Source organism: Lonchura striata, chromosome 3, assembly GCF_050655825.1.
Source record: "Lonchura striata isolate lonStrDom1 chromosome 3, ASM5065582v1, whole genome shotgun sequence".
Lineage (NCBI taxonomy): Eukaryota > Metazoa > Chordata > Aves > Passeriformes > Estrildidae > Lonchura > Lonchura striata.
In genome coordinates, this window is record NC_140705.1 from 89,143,024 (window position 1) to 89,159,524 (window position 16,501).

Below are 16,501 nucleotides of genomic sequence, written 5' to 3' on the forward strand. Positions count from 1 at the left end.
TCTGAGGTCAGCAATACCATCGGAAGCATGTTGTCTAGACAACTCCAGAGCCACTGTCCATGGGATAATAGTTTTATGCAAATAAAAAAGTACAATGGTGACACTCTCATCCATGAACTGCACGATCTGCTGGGGCTGGACTGAGTCTACCATCACGTGCCCAGAAAGGGCATTTTCTGCCATGCCATCACTGGTTTGTTGGTCTTTTTGGGTAACAGCTTCCTTTGGTCAGGCCTGGAGCTACTTTGGGATGAGGCCAGTGCCGTAAGATGAGGCGCAGCAAAAATCTGCTCTGAGAATTAAAGAAAACCTGCCAAATCAAACCACTCATCAAAACTATTCATTTGTAGAAGGGTGGATGAAAGCTCCCTTTGCACCCAGGCCATGAGTCCTCAATAAACATTTTGAGTTGATACCAAGGGCCTTTTGGAAGGGTATTACATTTTAAAAACAACTCAATAAAGATTCCAATGGGTTGGACTAAAATGATCGAAAACTTTCTACCTGCCACAAATCTAAGCTCTTATTTTCTTCATGTCTTTGTACCTCAGATATTTCCATCAAAACACACTGGGTTGAGTGTTCCTTAGGAAGATCATGTGGAAGATGTGGAAATGTTTTGCAGACAGAGCAGAAACTGCTGGCCATCCACAGAGAGAGTGATACCTCCATCACTTTGCTCCCCTCTTTTATCTTTTTCTCCTTCAGGAGTTCATACTTTGCTGCTACATCCAAATGGCTGAAAAAAAAAAAAAAAATAACGCATGGCTAAGTGTGGCTGATACTGCATAAATCTGTAATGCACACAAGGCAGTATGAAAACACTGAACATGGCAACAACAACCACCACCATGAAAGGCTATCTCTGAAATCCAAAACCCCAGACTCCTCATTCCTCTTTGACCTCCCTGACTCAGGGGTTGTGGTTTTTCAGGATGTCCACAGATTAAAATCACTTTTTCAAGTACTCCAAGATCTACTAACGATTTATTTTCCAGCAAATTGTACACTGCTGGTACCAGAGATTAATAATAATAATATCAGAAATGTTTAATAATTTGATAATTGATTGATTTGTTGCCACTATTTGCATCGCTTGACCACACTTACAGATTAAAAATGCATTTCTCCTCGAGATAATTGATATTTATATTCACAGTGTGAGGAAATGCCACCTATTCCTGCAGCAGTAAATCAAGAACCATTTACCTTGCCAATACAGTTAGACAATGTTTACATGCAGGGCTACATTCATTGTTTGACTAATCCGTGAGGGGTAGATTTTCTATTGCATTTCAATAGCTCCTCTACTTCAGACTGTTGTGAACTTTCTAAAGATGTGTTTTCACTGATAATAGCAGATCTTGGAGTGCAGTAATCTGGAATTGAAGTTTCAGTGACAGATTTACTCAACAAACATTTTGCATTAGGCATTACTGCAAACATTATTTTATATCTGCGCGTGTATAAATATTTTACACGTACACATGGAGCTGACAAAAGCTTCGGAAGATGATTTCTGCAATTTAGCCAATGAAGGATTTCAAGTCAAGCATCAGTGTCCGAGTGTTCTTCATAATGGATTTCACAGTAGATGACCTGACAGCTAATCTCTTGATCTGAGCTGATCCAAACAAACAGCCGCCAAAGGGTCCCCTGCTTTCACATGCCACGGCTGCAAGCCCACGCCGCCAATGTCCAGAGGTCCAGACTGACCTCCTCACCCCCCGTCTGGGAAACATTCCTCCTCCCAGCGGCTCATTCTTGCCGACAAACAGAGCAGGACCAGTGGGCACTTGCTGAAAAGAGACAAGAGAGGGGCCGTGAATGAAGCGTGTCTGGTACAACAATGCCAGACAATGTCTGTGAATGGGATTGCAAACCGTGCTCCTGTTAGAGGGGCTGCCAGCAGCTTCACTGCCCCCTCTCCTCCTCCTCTGCTCCCCTTTCAGAAACACATCAGACCCAAAGACACACCAAAGGGGTGGACAAAGTCACTAGGTGCTGTGTTTCAGAGGGGGAGTCCAATGGCTACATAATTTCTCCATGTGCCACCTGCCCCATGTGCCACTAAAACTGGTGGCAAGGACAAAACCAGAAATTTGAGTGCAAGACCACTCTGGGATGGGCCAGATTTGGCCTCCAGACCTGGCTCTTTTAGAAGCACCACAAGGCACCACTAATGAGGCGTGGGGTTCAGACCTGGTTTAAGTTGTGGGTTTTGGAGAAAAACAAAGCAAAAAAGAAACCACTTACCCACACTGTGACATTTTGCTCCCATCTAGCTTATAGTGAAGACGATGGCTTCACAGAGAACATAAGATAAAAGCATAACACGTTAAAGGTTTTAAACTCGTCTCACTTCTGCTTAACCAAATCCTGAGTAACTTTTCCAAAACCAGGAGAGAGTGTCCAAATTTTACTGGTGAGGGCCAGTATGCAGCCCAAAGCGCAGAAGGAGTTTGGAAAGTACTTGGGCCTAAATATTGTCACTTTTACCCTGAGAAGATATAAAGTTTCATTGGAATTATTCCCAATTGGAAAATTTGGAAAATGTCCAACTTCCGTTGGAAAATTTGACTTAAAATTAAATATACTTTCTACTTCTAGTGCTTATTACCAGTACCGATTTGAATTAAAATTAAATATATTTTCTACTTCTAGTACCTTTGCCAATACTGATCAGAAGCAACCATTATGTCTACAGGACGAGCCTTACCTTCTAGTCCACAGTCTTGCAAAAAGGAACTAAAAGGAAATTATGGATCTGCCATATGAAACAGCAAGTGCCATATGAAAACCTCTTCCCAAGATGCTCCATAAGCCTCAGAAAGGCTATTCTAGGTATTGAATCATAACCTAGGAAGCTACAGTTGGGAAACCCACAGTATATTCATCAGTAATTTGGGATTTCTCCTCTTGGGAGCCCACCAGTAATTCTAGCTCTACATCTGCAAATGTCCTTTGGGATGGGAGCAACTGGGTCAAGGCTGAGACTGTGAATCTTAGTAATACACAAAAACATCCTTCAAAGACTGGGAGCTTTCAGGATCAAAGACGCCCCATCTGACTGATGTATCCATCTATGTCTCTCTGTCTTCAGAGCTCTGCATGGGTCAATCTACAAAATAAAACTTCCTGCCCATATTTTAGATCATTTCCCAAAAGCATATTTGGGATGTGAATGTCCAAGCTGACCTGTCCAGACCTATATCAGCAGCTAATTTAAGCCAGCTAAAAAACAATGGGTGGTCACAGCAGGATGAGGGGCACCAGCACCATCTGCAAGAGCAGCCTCAAGAGCAAGTTTGTTCTACTTGGGCCAAGCTGTAAGAAGAGACTAAATTCCGTCCCTACTAAATTCTGTTCTGGTGTAAGCAGGGCTCCCAGAGCTATCACAAAAGCCACAGTTTGCTGGGAAGGCAGCCTGACAGCTCAGGAGAAAAAAACAATCCAGCAGCAGCCCCAGCTGCTTCCCGCAAAGCAAACAGACAGGAAAACCCCGCACAACCGGCTATGGGGCGAGCCCTGGCCACAGGGTCCCCGTAGGGCTGGTGTCACCGCGGGCCCTCCCTGGGCACCGCAGCTGGGTGGGAGCAGCCGTGTCCGGCTGAGCCCCTCTGCCAGAGCGTCCCCAGGAAGGGGGGCAGCTGGGGGTGAGATAAAGCAGATCTAGGCGGTTTTATCTTACACAGGGGGCTGACCCCAGGAGCAAGAAAGCGTAAAGGTGGTTTAAAAAAACACAGTTCTTTTGTTGTTGTTGGTTTGTGGAGGTTGCCCCCCTGCCCCCTTTCCGAACATCTGGGCCTCTCCTGGAGGGTGTGCCGTGGGCAGAGCAGAGCCTCTGGCCCAGAGCCTGCAATGCCCAGAGGAGAGCCTGTGCTTATGACAGATAAAAGCAATGGAGCAGGGGGAAGTGGGAGGTTAAAACAATAAGGAGAAATTTTTATTTTAAAATGCATGCTCCTATCTGTTTAGTATAAATATTTTAGTTGTATGGAGGGATTTTAAACACCCATGGGAGCTTGATTTGCAGTTAAATTCAGTGAGATTTAGGTGCATCAGTCTGGGAGTGTGCCAGTTAGGACAGAACTAACACTCTTCCTATGGGTTTGCAGCCACAAAATCAGTGGTGACTTCCAAAGCTCAGCATCCCAGGGACAAAGTGACCTCCCTTCTCCTTGCAAACTCGGCCCTGGCCAGCTGCTCCCCCCTGCCCTGGAGGCAAGGCAGGAAAGGAGGGAGGGGAAGAGCCTTCCTCTTCTCCCAGGGCTCATAACCAGCTAAGTTTTTGTCTCGTTATGCCTTTTAACACAAGTAAATCCAAATAACTGGGCAGTAATGAATTATAAATGGAACAAAAATGAATATACTATTAATACTACTCCCAGAAGGGGATAAAAGGGATCAGCAGCTTTATCCCATGGTGCAGCTGAGAACTGACAGGCAGGCTGGGCTGACATTCAGAGGCCACTCTCTTTTCATGTGGGAAAATAAAATCCCTGGTGAAGGCGAGGCAATATTTCCCCCACTCCTGCGGACCCGCGCCCCAGAGCCCCGTGTGCATTCCCGCTCAATCCCGAACACTGCGGCTCCTTCCCCTAAAGCAACAGCTCCTGAGAGGCACAACCCTAAAATGGATGCACAGGGGATGCTCATGTGGTGACCAACCGAGCCCTGCGTCTCCTCCTCCAGTGAAACAAACTCAGATAAAAGAGGGAATAAATAAAATTCAGTGCTTAACAATCTCCAGGGCTCCGGGTGCTCTGGCAGCCAGACCCTGAGGAGGAGGGAAAGCCAAGGCCTGTCCTGGCACCGATCTTCTCTCAGCCAGGTGCCACGGGGCACCCACGCCTCCGGCAAGGCCACCGCATGGCCGGCACTGTTGCTCCACAGGAATGACGGGAGATAAGCGCAGTGGTTTCTGAATTATTTTCTGCAAGCAGGTTTGAGAGAAGGGGAAGGGGTGCAGCTGCATGGCAAAGCTATCACTGCCTCCTCACTCTCCCGGGACGGGTTTGGGATATCGGATCACCCCTGACTTCTATTTTTAACTCCACCCAGATCCAGAAAGTTGCTAAGCACCTCTCTAATCCTCAAGCATTGGGCAAAGGCAATGGAGCACACACTTAAACTCTTTTATATGTTTTAAAGCGCAGATAAACTTCAGCAAGTGCTGAAATCTGGGTGGCTTTGATCCGAGGTACAGTGGACACTTCCAGTTTTTCACACTTTCAGCTGCAGACCCCCTGTGGCCACAGTGTCCATGAGGGGCAGCAGCTCCAGGGCTCATTTCTGCACCCTGTGCAGCCCCTAGGTCACAGGGCCTCTGGGACCAATGCAGGGGTTCATCTCAACTGCAGCAACAGAAAAAAGAAACTTCGGAGATGGTCTACAGTGAAGTTTCAATGCTAATTTTGGCAAATTTCTACTTTTTTTCCACTATGCAATTCTCTCCCTCTGGCTCTGGAAAAAGCCTGCAGAAACTGCCAGGTGAAAACTGCACAGAGCAAGGGAGTTGGGCAAATGAGGAAAAATATTTTCCTTTTCTCTCCCTTTTCTGCAGTGCCAGTGACACCTGGTGCCACCCACAGGGCAGCAGGTACGTGGGGACTCGCAAAGTACTTGTGTCCAGAGGCTGTGGCAGGACTTAGTCCTGCTGCATTCAGCCAGGCCAAAGCTTTATCTTGATGTGGGTGGGACCAGGACACACCAGCAGGTACAGAAGAAGTTTGGAAAGCACTTTTGAAAGTTGTTTTTGACAATGACTTGGCTAATTTGGGCAGAAAAGGAGGTGCTACATTTTTGCACATGTTTAACTGGAAGTGCTTTAAGATGGACAGATTTTCTTCTCAACAGGAACGTTTGGGTTTAACTCAGCCTCTCCAATCCACTTCCCTCATCTTCTTTGTCTTTCACTTGGTGCAATCATTTTTAGCACAAATTAATCACTCCCAGGTTAATCCTCCCTTTTGCCTTCCTCCTGCTCCATGGCAGAGCAGGCATGCCCTGCTTTGTGTCTCCCAGGAGACAGAGATAAATAATTGGATCATTGATAATGTTTCAAGAAGAGTTAAAAAGAAGAAGCTTCCAGCCACGTCACATGGAGAGGATGCAACACTTCCCAGACTCCTTGGTGACACTAACCCTGTTTGCTATTGTGCTTATGTCACTCTTTGCCCTTACCAGGATTAGATAATTTGAAATAAAAAATTGCCATTCCTTCACCAATACTTTAGAAACAACACCAGTCTGTGCCTTCACTCACAGCCCACAGTTTCTCTGAGAACTGGTAGATTATTTAACAGCTACCATCAGGTCTGGGGATGCAGGCAGCACTCAACCAAACTAATGGAAGGACAAAAGCAGCCAACATAGCTCCTTTCACTGCCCAGTGATCAAGAAATACAAAGTTCATCTTCAGCATCTAATGTACAGATTTTTAAAACATCCCTTCAGCAGGTGCATAGATTATTTTCATGTCTGACCTTACCCACTTGAGCCTTCCTTGACAGAGAAAGCCATCCCTGCCCACCAGGATTTGCTCACTTAAGTATGTTCTGCTCAGCCCTAGAGCATCTGCGTGTGGGTGGTGGTGAGCAGCCGCTCTTCTTGCAGGGGTGTGCAGCGGGGCTCGTGGGTCTGCTGCGCAGGCACATCCTGTGAGCCCAGCCAAAGTAAAGCACCTAGCTCTGACTCTTGTGAGGGGCCTTGCTCCTGAGCTTCCCTGCCCTCCCAGGGACAGGGACACCTGCACGGAGGTGGGACGCTGCTCCCGCCAGCGCACACAGTGACACAGCAGATCTTTGGAGCCAGGTGATTAATGGGGCTGGGGTTTGGTCCCTGTTCCCACAGGGAAAGTGCAGGCCTCAGTGCCAGGAGGAGAGTTCTGTGCCCTGAGGCTGGCAGCAGTGACAAACTGTCCTCCAGCTGCTGATTGTGACCTGATGTCCCCAACCAGCTGCTGTCTCCAGCCTGTCAGTCCTGCTGCCCCCCAGGCAACTTTGTCTTGGGATGGACAGGTATCCCAGGCACCAGCATCAGCTCCCTATCCCACCGCCAGGGTACCACTGTATCCATGGAGACTGGCCCTGATGTGCTCACCATGGAAACACCCTGCAGTGCTCAAGTGATGCTCAAGCACTGGAGAAGTGGCAAGAGGACTGTCCCATGCTGACCCCACAGAGGTGAGAACACAACTGTAGGAAAACCAACAAAACCCCAAAAAAGCATGGCAGCAGAGATGCAGAAACACCACACATCTCTTCATCCATCCTCCTGGGCAACATGGTCTTCCAGCAAAACTGACATTTCCCAGAGAAACCCCAAGAAGAGAAAAGAAAAAGAATATGGCTTTTCATGACAAAGCCATATTTGTCATGAAGATGGGATGAAGCCATGAAACTTAGTCCCAGCTGCACTGACTGGCTCCAGCTCACAACGAGGACAGGCCTTGCAAGATGAACACAGCCCTCAGGTCTAAGTAAAAACCTTAAAAACTGATTTTCTCCAAAGGAGAAGGAATTATAATTGCTGTTACTGCTGCTCTCACCCACAATGTTTTGCACAGTTTCTACCATGCCAGAATGACACATAATTCGCATTGGGATATGGACATACCTGTGCACTGGTAGATTTATTTATTGGTTTATGGGATCTGCACCCAGCCTCAGCTATCAGCCTGTGTCCACTTGGGTCATGGAAGAGCAAGTCAAAAATCACCAGAAATAAAATAATTTCTGAATGCTAGTTCTGCTGCAGTCCTAGGAAGCCGTCTGTATGCTGGGCTGTGTCAGCAGCACAATATGGCATTGCATCTCCACTGCCCTGACCACAGGGAGCAGGGGAATATTCCAGCAATTACAGTAAATCCCCAGGTGAACCATCTAGAATAACCAATTTTAATAGTGTGTCACTGTTCTGTCTCATAAAGTAGCAGTGGATGGGCTGTAAGAGGTGCACTGGGGGGACTTGCTCGTACCAGGGCCTGCCCCATGAGGGATTTAATCATCAGCATCCACACTCGTACCCCTTGGTGTCCACCTCCACTGTCCCAATCCTTTCCTTGCTGCCTGAGTTTACTGCTTCAGCACAGCTGCCTCCTCTTCCCTAACCTGCTGTACTTTCAAGGAAAGCAGCATTTCTCCACAACAGAGGATAAAATGTTGAATTTAAGGCATTAAAATTTTGCTTTCTATTTTAATGGTTCAAAGGTTGCCTTTGCCTGAAAAATAACATCTCACGCTCCCTTCCCTGAGTCTCCCAAAGCCTACAGTAGGCTTGGAAGAGAGAAGGAAGTTCCGTTTTCTTCCCCTTCTCCACCCAAATGTCTTATACTGACTGTAAAACCTGTAGGTGCATCCTTGCAAAATCCAAATACCTGGAAAAACCTTCAAAGCATTGGAAGCTAATATTAGCATTTTTTATAATGTTGCAATGATTGTATTGTGTTATAAAAAACCATACAAATTATTTTAAAGGGTTTTTTTGGCCTTGATATTAGAGACTAGGCAGATAATTTGTGTGATTTCAAGGCTGCAGCTACAAGTACTGAGCTGCTGGGTTGAGCCATGATGCTGCATTCACACCAGTGGATAAATTGGGATCATTGCTGTGACAAGCAGTCTACAACCAAGGACATTCCTGAAAAAACATCACTTTGCAGAGATCCTTGCAGGTTAAACAAAACAAAACAACCAATGAAAAAAAAAAAAAACCCCAAAAAATGAAAACCCAAAAAAAAAAAACCAAAAAACACCAAAACAAAACAAAAGAAACTACAGTGTGTTTACAATGATGGAAAAAAATCACCTTCCACAAATTTACTAAATAACTGCTCTAAAAGTCAGCCTAGAAGCAAATTAGACCCAGAATCCAGGAATCCACAGTACAGACACCAATAATTCCTAAACTTGGTTAGAGTTCAATCTTGATGAGAGCACACATTTCTTCAAACAAAAACAATACATACCCCTAAAAAAACCCTTAAACCCCAATATTAATATTTTTAGAGAGCAGAAATACAGGTTTTTTAAATGTTTCTATGGTGCAGTGTAATATTTCCTCAATTATGTGACTAATGAAAAATAGTTTAGCTTCAAAAAAAGGATCTGGTACAGCCTCTACACTCAGAACTTTTACTACCTACAGAGAGGGTTTAATTACAAAGGACTTGTCCACAAGGTGGGGAAGAAGAAAACTAAAGGGAGTCTGATCCTGATTTACTGTGACTCCCTATCCACACTCCCATACTGTTAGAGGTGCTTTTCCATTGTAACATAATTTATATTCACTTTGAAGATACTCCATGGGGCAAGGGGAGATGTGGGCTCTGTGGAGGATGACACAAGCCAATTCTAACTATGAAGATTTAGCCTGGGATAAAGGATCTGTGTTATCAGCTGAGATCAGATCTGGAATGCTGCTCTGTACCTTGCTGGCTTTCTCAGGGGCAGGTTGAAAAACCAAAGCACAGCTTTGGTCAAGGAAGAGGGTCCAACATCTCCTGGGTGGCCCTTGGCCAGAGCAATGCTCCTATAGACACACTTTAACACAGGTCTTGTTTTGGAAAAGCAACTACAATGCAGGTGTTGCATTTTTCTATGGGACTGGGGAGCCAGGAAGGAGAAATTCTCCGAAGCAGTATAGAGAGAAAAAAGAGAGGGGGAAAAATGTCTTAAGAGGAAGCAGGCTGTGGCTACAGGAAAGCATATTTCTTTAAAAACACCTCAGGAAGTTATGTTACTTTAAATTTTTCAGCTGCCACCCTCTGAAGAAGCACACGTTCCACTTTATCATGCATAAGAAAAGAGAAAACGGAGCACCATAAATCGGAGTTGTGCTTACAGAGAAGGTGCTGTTTATCTGTCTGATATTTAGACTGACCTTTGCTGGGTTGTGGAGTTTGTCTGTCTGCAAATCCTCAAATCTCAAACAGAGAACACTGCTGAGAACCAACTGACCCGCGGGGGATGAAATATTATCTCCTCCTGTGTATACAACTTCTTCCCCGGGAGCCTCAGCAGCTCCAGGGCTTTATCTCCAGCCTCTCCTGGGGTTGAGGGACTGCAGGGCACCCCTTGTACCAGCACCACGGTCCAGTTTGTGCCTGGGCTCCTCACTCTTACCTGTTTGATCAGCAGACACAACACCTGGCAGAACCTCACTCCAGCCCCAGGTTGTCCCTTCTGGTTTGTCCCCGGTCCCATCTGCTCCTGCCACTCACACACAGCGGCAAAACCTGGGCAAAGCCCCATGGGGGATATCATAGAAGCAAACACAGCCACCTCACATCCCAGCTGCACTTTGTTTTCCCAGTGTTGCTTCATTCCCTCCTTAGAACACTGGAGTGGTTTCTTTTAAATCATCCCTTGGAAGATGATCATGCAACAGAGATGGCATCGGCGCTACTTTTGTTATCCTGAGGAAAATATATTACTGTGTTTTTGCCAACCGTCTCTGTTGCCAGTGCTTAAGATTCAGTGCTGGAGCTCGTGCCTTCCCCTTGCTTAGCCTTCCAAAGCCTTTTGCAAACATTTAAATAAACAGCCCTAGGAAGTAAGTATTAATAAATACATTTTACAGAGCCTGATTTAGTCCAGCCAGTAGGAGTTATGCACACACAAATTAGCAGCAGACTCAGAAGTCCCTGTGCCTTGAGTCCAAGTGCTGCCAGACAAAAGCTGGCTGCAGTCACTTCCCGAGCATCCCAGGAAAAGAGACTCTCGCTCCACCAGCCAGTCCCCTTGCAAACTTCTTTCAAGAGCCTGAGATCCCATGTCATAGTCAGTTCATCAAAGTGGGCTAAAACCAGTCCTACCCTAATTTCCATCCACCCCTCCAGGAAGCCCTTTCCAGTGCAGCACCTCCAGTCCCTCCCTCCAGCCACAGGAGGGATCCCCTATGAGTTAATGCAAAACGTAGCAACAGGCAAGATTTGTGAATGAACAGGCCAGAGGACTGTCAGGCCAATCTTCTCACAATGATGGCTTATTCACAAAAACTGGGCTTTGAACAACCTAATTAGGACTAGGAATATATCATCTGGACAGTACTGAGAAAAGTGAAATATGTTGCAATTGCCAAGGATTACAATTGCTCTTTCTATTGTTTCCAATATCAGCTGAGCAGCCAAGGAAACCTCCTTCCTTGAGCAGGGAAAGGGCACAGCAGGCTCCGGATGCCTCTGCTTGTGCAATCTGAGGACACCCCAGTGAAAACCCCAGGCTGAGGAGCAGCAGCTGGGCTCTTTTCCCTTCTCCTTGGTGTTCTAAACCAGCCCATGTGTGATATCCCCATCCACCAAGACCCAAGCCAGTTCTGGTGATGGCAACAGCAGGCACTCTACTGCCCAGAGTTAGAGGCCAGGACTGAAACTTAGCCTCAAACCCCCTCTAAAGGGCACAGCACCTGCAAGCAGTAGTGACCCAACCACCCTTCTGTCCTTGCTGGCATCCCTCTGGCTGATGCTCTGTAGCAAGGAAGGCACTGCAGGCCTCTGGTGGGGTTATTACCTACCATGGAAGGAGTGATTTCATCCATGTCCACACAAAAATGAGGAGGCTGAGCATGTATCCTTTCCCACAGAGGCTTTCCCTAACCTCATCTCTCCACCACTGGCCTCCCTGTCACCAGCCAGAAAGTGATGTGGCAAAGCCCAGGTATGAGCTGGAAGAGTTAATCCTCCAGCATTTAAGCACAGATGGAGCCAGGGAAAACTTTCCTTCTTTAAAAAGACAACTGTTGTTCTGTTTTCCTCAGGTACAGATTCATTAGCTCTTGACTGGCTCTCCTGGCTTGCTGACTACTTGTGGAAAAAGCCATTTACCCTGGTGAGTGTCAAGGTTAGTTCAAACCATCCTTGTCATCAGTCTCTCTGGCAGAAGGTCAGGGAGAAGCTTTCCTCAAATGGGCAGCATCAAACAAAGCAGAGGCTGACTTAACTCACATAAGGAGAGGAGACCTTCCCTGCTAGGCAGTAAGGACAGGAGATTAACCCCTCTCTCTCCCCCAGCTCCTGTGGGGCAGCCTTCAGGTAGCCACATCCACACTCATTGGGCAGATCAGATCCTCATCTCCCCTTGCTGGCAAGAACCACCCGGGCACACCAAACCTTCCAGGGAAGACTCATCCTCCAAAGATGCTATCCCAGCAATGGCTCATGTCCCTTTTCTTTAATTATTACTATTTGTTTAGACTTTCAGTTTAATTCTTACACTTCCAGCACCACAAGCCTCCTCACTCGGTCATATGGGAAGTATCACATCATATCACTAAACAGTAATGACCCATTAAATAATACCTGTTACCTAGGGCTCCTACAGAACATGATGGGATGAAATCACTTCAAGGTGGTGGGAAGCCCCTCCGTATATGCAAAGAGAGGCACTTGTGATACTTAAAGAAAAAAAAAAGGGGAAAAGCTCAATCCTGCCAAGCCTCTGTACCCTTTGTGTGTGCTGCAAGTAAGCCGGCTCAAAGGATAATTAATGTTAAAAGGAAATATTTTTGGAGGTAATGCTTTTGGTAAGAATACCATGGATAAATTACAGGAAAAGCTCTCTAGAACCTGGAATGGGTTTCATCCACAGGGCTTTAACATAAGAAAATGAATGGGAGAACAACAGAGAAAACTTTTGCTGCTCTTTTCATGCCCTCCATTCATATGGGAAGATTTTGAGGAATTTTTCAGCAGGAGGGAATGGTGGTAAATTATGAACCGCCTTATTAGAGAAAAATACTGAGGTTTTGAACACTCAATCTTGCAGCATTACCAGCTTGCTCCTAAGGTTTCACTCTCTACCCTCTCCTAGGCCAGAAGGTGAGGGCCAGCTCTGAGGGTCCTGTCCAGAGAGCCACCTCTCCCACTCTGATGCCCATCTGAGGGTGCTGGAACCAAAAGGAAGCAGAAAGAATGGACATGTCCTTGTTGCAAAAGGCAGAGCACACCTATGGCAAACAGACACTGTGAGCAAGAATGAAGATTAAGGAAATAAAGTGTTTGTTGTCTCACAGCATTTCTTAGCTGGGAGACCAAAAGCCTTCTGTAAAAAGCTCATTAGGAATCTTAACACAGAAGGGAAAAGTGCTGCAATTATAAAGATTCAACTCAAAATATTTTTGGAAATTGTAGTAGCTTTTGAATTCTCTTATTCACCTATAAGGCACAAGAGAAGCTTGGTCTGAGAGTTCTGGTGCAGAAGAGTTCTCCTGTAAAGCAATACTCACCTACAGTCAATTAGACATTAGCCAGTGCTTTGAAGTTTAGAGACTGAGTTTCTTCAAAGAAGGTCTATTTTGAACCAGTATTTCAGCCGAGGTCAAACACGGCACCCAGACCTTGCTTCAGACTTCTCTGCCCTCGCAACAACAAACATGGTTTGGGGTATTTCTAATTTGTGGAGGTTTCTGAGATGAGCAGATCAAAAATGTAAATGGCTTCAGCCCTCAGGTCAAGCAGGCAATCTGTGCTAGCGTGTGAAGGAAATGAGTATGACAGTTCACAAAACGTTGCTTCCAGGAATAAGCGCGCTCAGTTTCCTAATAGTCTAATGGTGGGCTTAAAGAGGACTCTCTGAATCCCAGTCTCCCGCTGAATTTCCTCTGGGTTGCAGCTGGAGAGCAGACCCTGGGCCTGTCAGAAGACAGATCTGTCTACTTGGAGGGCCTAGGCTTGGACATAACTTTTGGTCACCGCATGTTTCAGCATCTGCCTGACTTGCTGGGTCAGGATTCAAAGGGGCCTGTGTTTTTTACCCCTGTGCAAATTAGTCCTGCAAAAAACCCTTCCCTGCTTTTATTGTCTGCAAGGCTCCTTTCCACACTAATTCTGCACTTGTAAAACACTCCTGCAAAATGAAGCCAGAGATGTACAAGGCCGGTCCTGTCTGCTTCCATTAGGGATGGGGAGCATTCCTATCAGTTTGAAAGTAGGTCGAGGCCTTTTCATGTTCATTCAGTTTTCAGGTTTCATTTTTACACACACACACATATTATAGGTGGGGCTGATGGCACTGTCTATTACTAAGATTGTATGACACTTCCCATTATAAGAAACTGTTTCATTTGCTTATAACTTCACCAAACTCAAACCAGACTTTTTATGTAATTGCAGCTTCCAGCTGCTGGAAGAGGGGCCTTGGAGAGAACAACAGGAATCATTTTTCCTTGGGTATCTCCAGGTCTTGGAGACACAGAAAAGGAAACATTTAATGGGGGGATAGGAGGACACATGAGGAAGACTGTGAGTTTGGAAAGAAATCCACAGCATAACAGGTCAAGCAAAACTGAAATATGGGATGGGAAAGATGGGTTACAGCTGGCCTTGCTTGTGTGGACACAGACTCTGCAGAGAGGAGCCAGTGCTAAATGATGAGGGGAAGAGTAAGGTTCTTTGGGCTAAGTCATGAGATAAAAACACTTGTAGGAATAAAAATAATAATTTTTTTAAAAAATAGACCCTATGCCTGGGCAAGCAATGAGACTGGGAGTCAGCTGATGGCAGCAAAACAGTGGAGCTGGACAAGGACATGATGGTGGGGCAGGCTGGGTGAGGAAGCAGGAACAGAATCCAACTGAAGGGTCGGTGCAGAAGGTCACATAATCACACCAGTTGGTCTGTGTCAATGGGAAAATGTCAGGGATGTCCCACAGTGAAGGAAGAACTTTGAATGAACTTCCCAGCTTATCCTGGAAAAATGAAAGTAGCACAAAGCTGAGTTCAACAGACACAGAGTCTCCTTTTCTTAGAAACAGGCACTACTTGTGCTCCTCAGCAAGGGGAAGGAGAGGTCTTTCCCTTATCCCTAAACAGCATCAATTTCTGCCACTGCTTCCAGCATAAACACTGGGTATGAAGGGGAAAAAAAATCATAAAATTATCACTAAGATTAAAAAAAAGCACGTTGAAAAAGACTATCCGAGTGGTGAGAGGAAAGAGCTACTGAGGGAAGCATTCATGGGCAAGTGCTCCCTTTGAGTTTCCCTGCGACCCTGTAAAGATGAGAACTGAGGTGCCCCAAACCCCTAGTGAGTTCTGAAATTACAAGTTATATCTTCCCTATTGCTATATTTCCTGACATAATTCTTAGGAACTATTTGCACATCCAGGGATTCACAAAAAAAAAAAAATAAAATTGGGTGAGAGCATGAAGTAAAATTAGACTGGGTGCAGATGGAAAAAGGTTAAAACTACTCTTTTGCCTCTGTGCTTGGAGCTGGGAGGAGTGAGGGTGTCTCGCAGTAGGAACGCAGCACTGTGGAGATAATTTGTGCCAAATTGAAGCTCTTCATTGACAGATAGCTAAGTACAATAACAATTATAATAATAAAAGCCAGGCCCCAGCACATGCTGCGTGCATGGACATTTGTTGCCCTTGAAAATAGCAAGGGAACAGTGGAGCTCTGTGTAACTATCACTTAAATAAGCTAAAAAATGCATGAGCTAATGCATGTGTGTGTTTCCAGATGAATTGAAGAGAGGAGTTTGCTGATGCAATGTCTTAAATACAGGTTTGAAATAGCAAATATGCTGCTGTAATGTGTTAGGAGGTGCCACAGTGGTTTTGCAAAAGTAACAAAATGGAAGGTGTTATTTGGAAGGATCCGTGCATTGTAGAGAACTGGACATCACACTAAACTTTCCCTTAACCAAGTGTACTAATAATGCTGCAGGTCTGAGGTTCTCCTTCTTCTGCTGGTGACTGCTCACAATTGCTCTGGACCACACTTGTGCCCCAGAGCTTGAGGCAGACCTCAGGAGCACTGAGTCACCACATTCCTCTAGCACAGTGGGTCATGGAAATGGCGAAAGGCTGGAATCTATATATATAAATAAATAAATAAAAGTAGGGTTTGGAAGGGAAATAAAAGTTATTCCTGGGGGTTTAAAACAACCTCCAACTACAAATGGCTTGGGCAAATTCTTCCTGTGGACGGACTGTTCTACATCTCCACACTTATTCTTGCATCCTTCTTTGGTGCATCTGGTGTAGACTAAATTCAGTGCCCATCTGACACAGCGTGGCAAACTGTACACAGTAACAAACCTAAAAGTCATATTGTTCCTTCAGCTGTTGCTCCCCAAAGGGCAGCAGATGAAAGTTGCACTCTCCATCCCAGTAGTGGGCGTTTGGAAATCTGGGAGTCTACAGCTCCTGTGCCGAAACTTGGATGGTGGCTAGAGGTGAGCATAGCTACAACATACCAATACGCCAGAAATTTTCTAGGAGAAAAAAACCTAAAATTGCATGCAAGAGGAGAAACAATTAAAGTCAATTCAAATCAAGCTCTTAAAACTTAGGAAATGCCAAACTGAAAGTTGCCTGGTCAACTTTAATTTAGACTCCTTCCTGGTACAATGGAACTTTGATTCAGTCTTTAATTACACGATCACTTAATGTTTATTTCACAAGATCATTTCCTCATTCAGTGCAAAGCAGTTGCCCAGGCAACCTTCATCTTTGCATTTTCAAATTTTGAGTGCTCAATTCAACAGCCTTTA

The 16,501-nt window shown here is 45.5% G+C and overlaps 1 long non-coding RNA gene across 1 annotated transcript in view; it reads right to left on the minus strand.

Annotated features, from left to right (window-relative positions):
- The window catches only part of LOC110469085 (uncharacterized), a 114,663-nt gene that overhangs the window by 56,887 nt on the left and 41,275 nt on the right, over positions 1-16,501 (minus strand). The window contains exons 2-3 of the long non-coding RNA XR_014953948.1: positions 1,486-1,799; positions 547-739 (exon numbers count right to left, since the gene is read on the minus strand). This is a non-coding gene — a long non-coding RNA (uncharacterized LOC110469085). The remainder of the gene's footprint in view (positions 1-546; positions 740-1,485; positions 1,800-16,501) is intronic.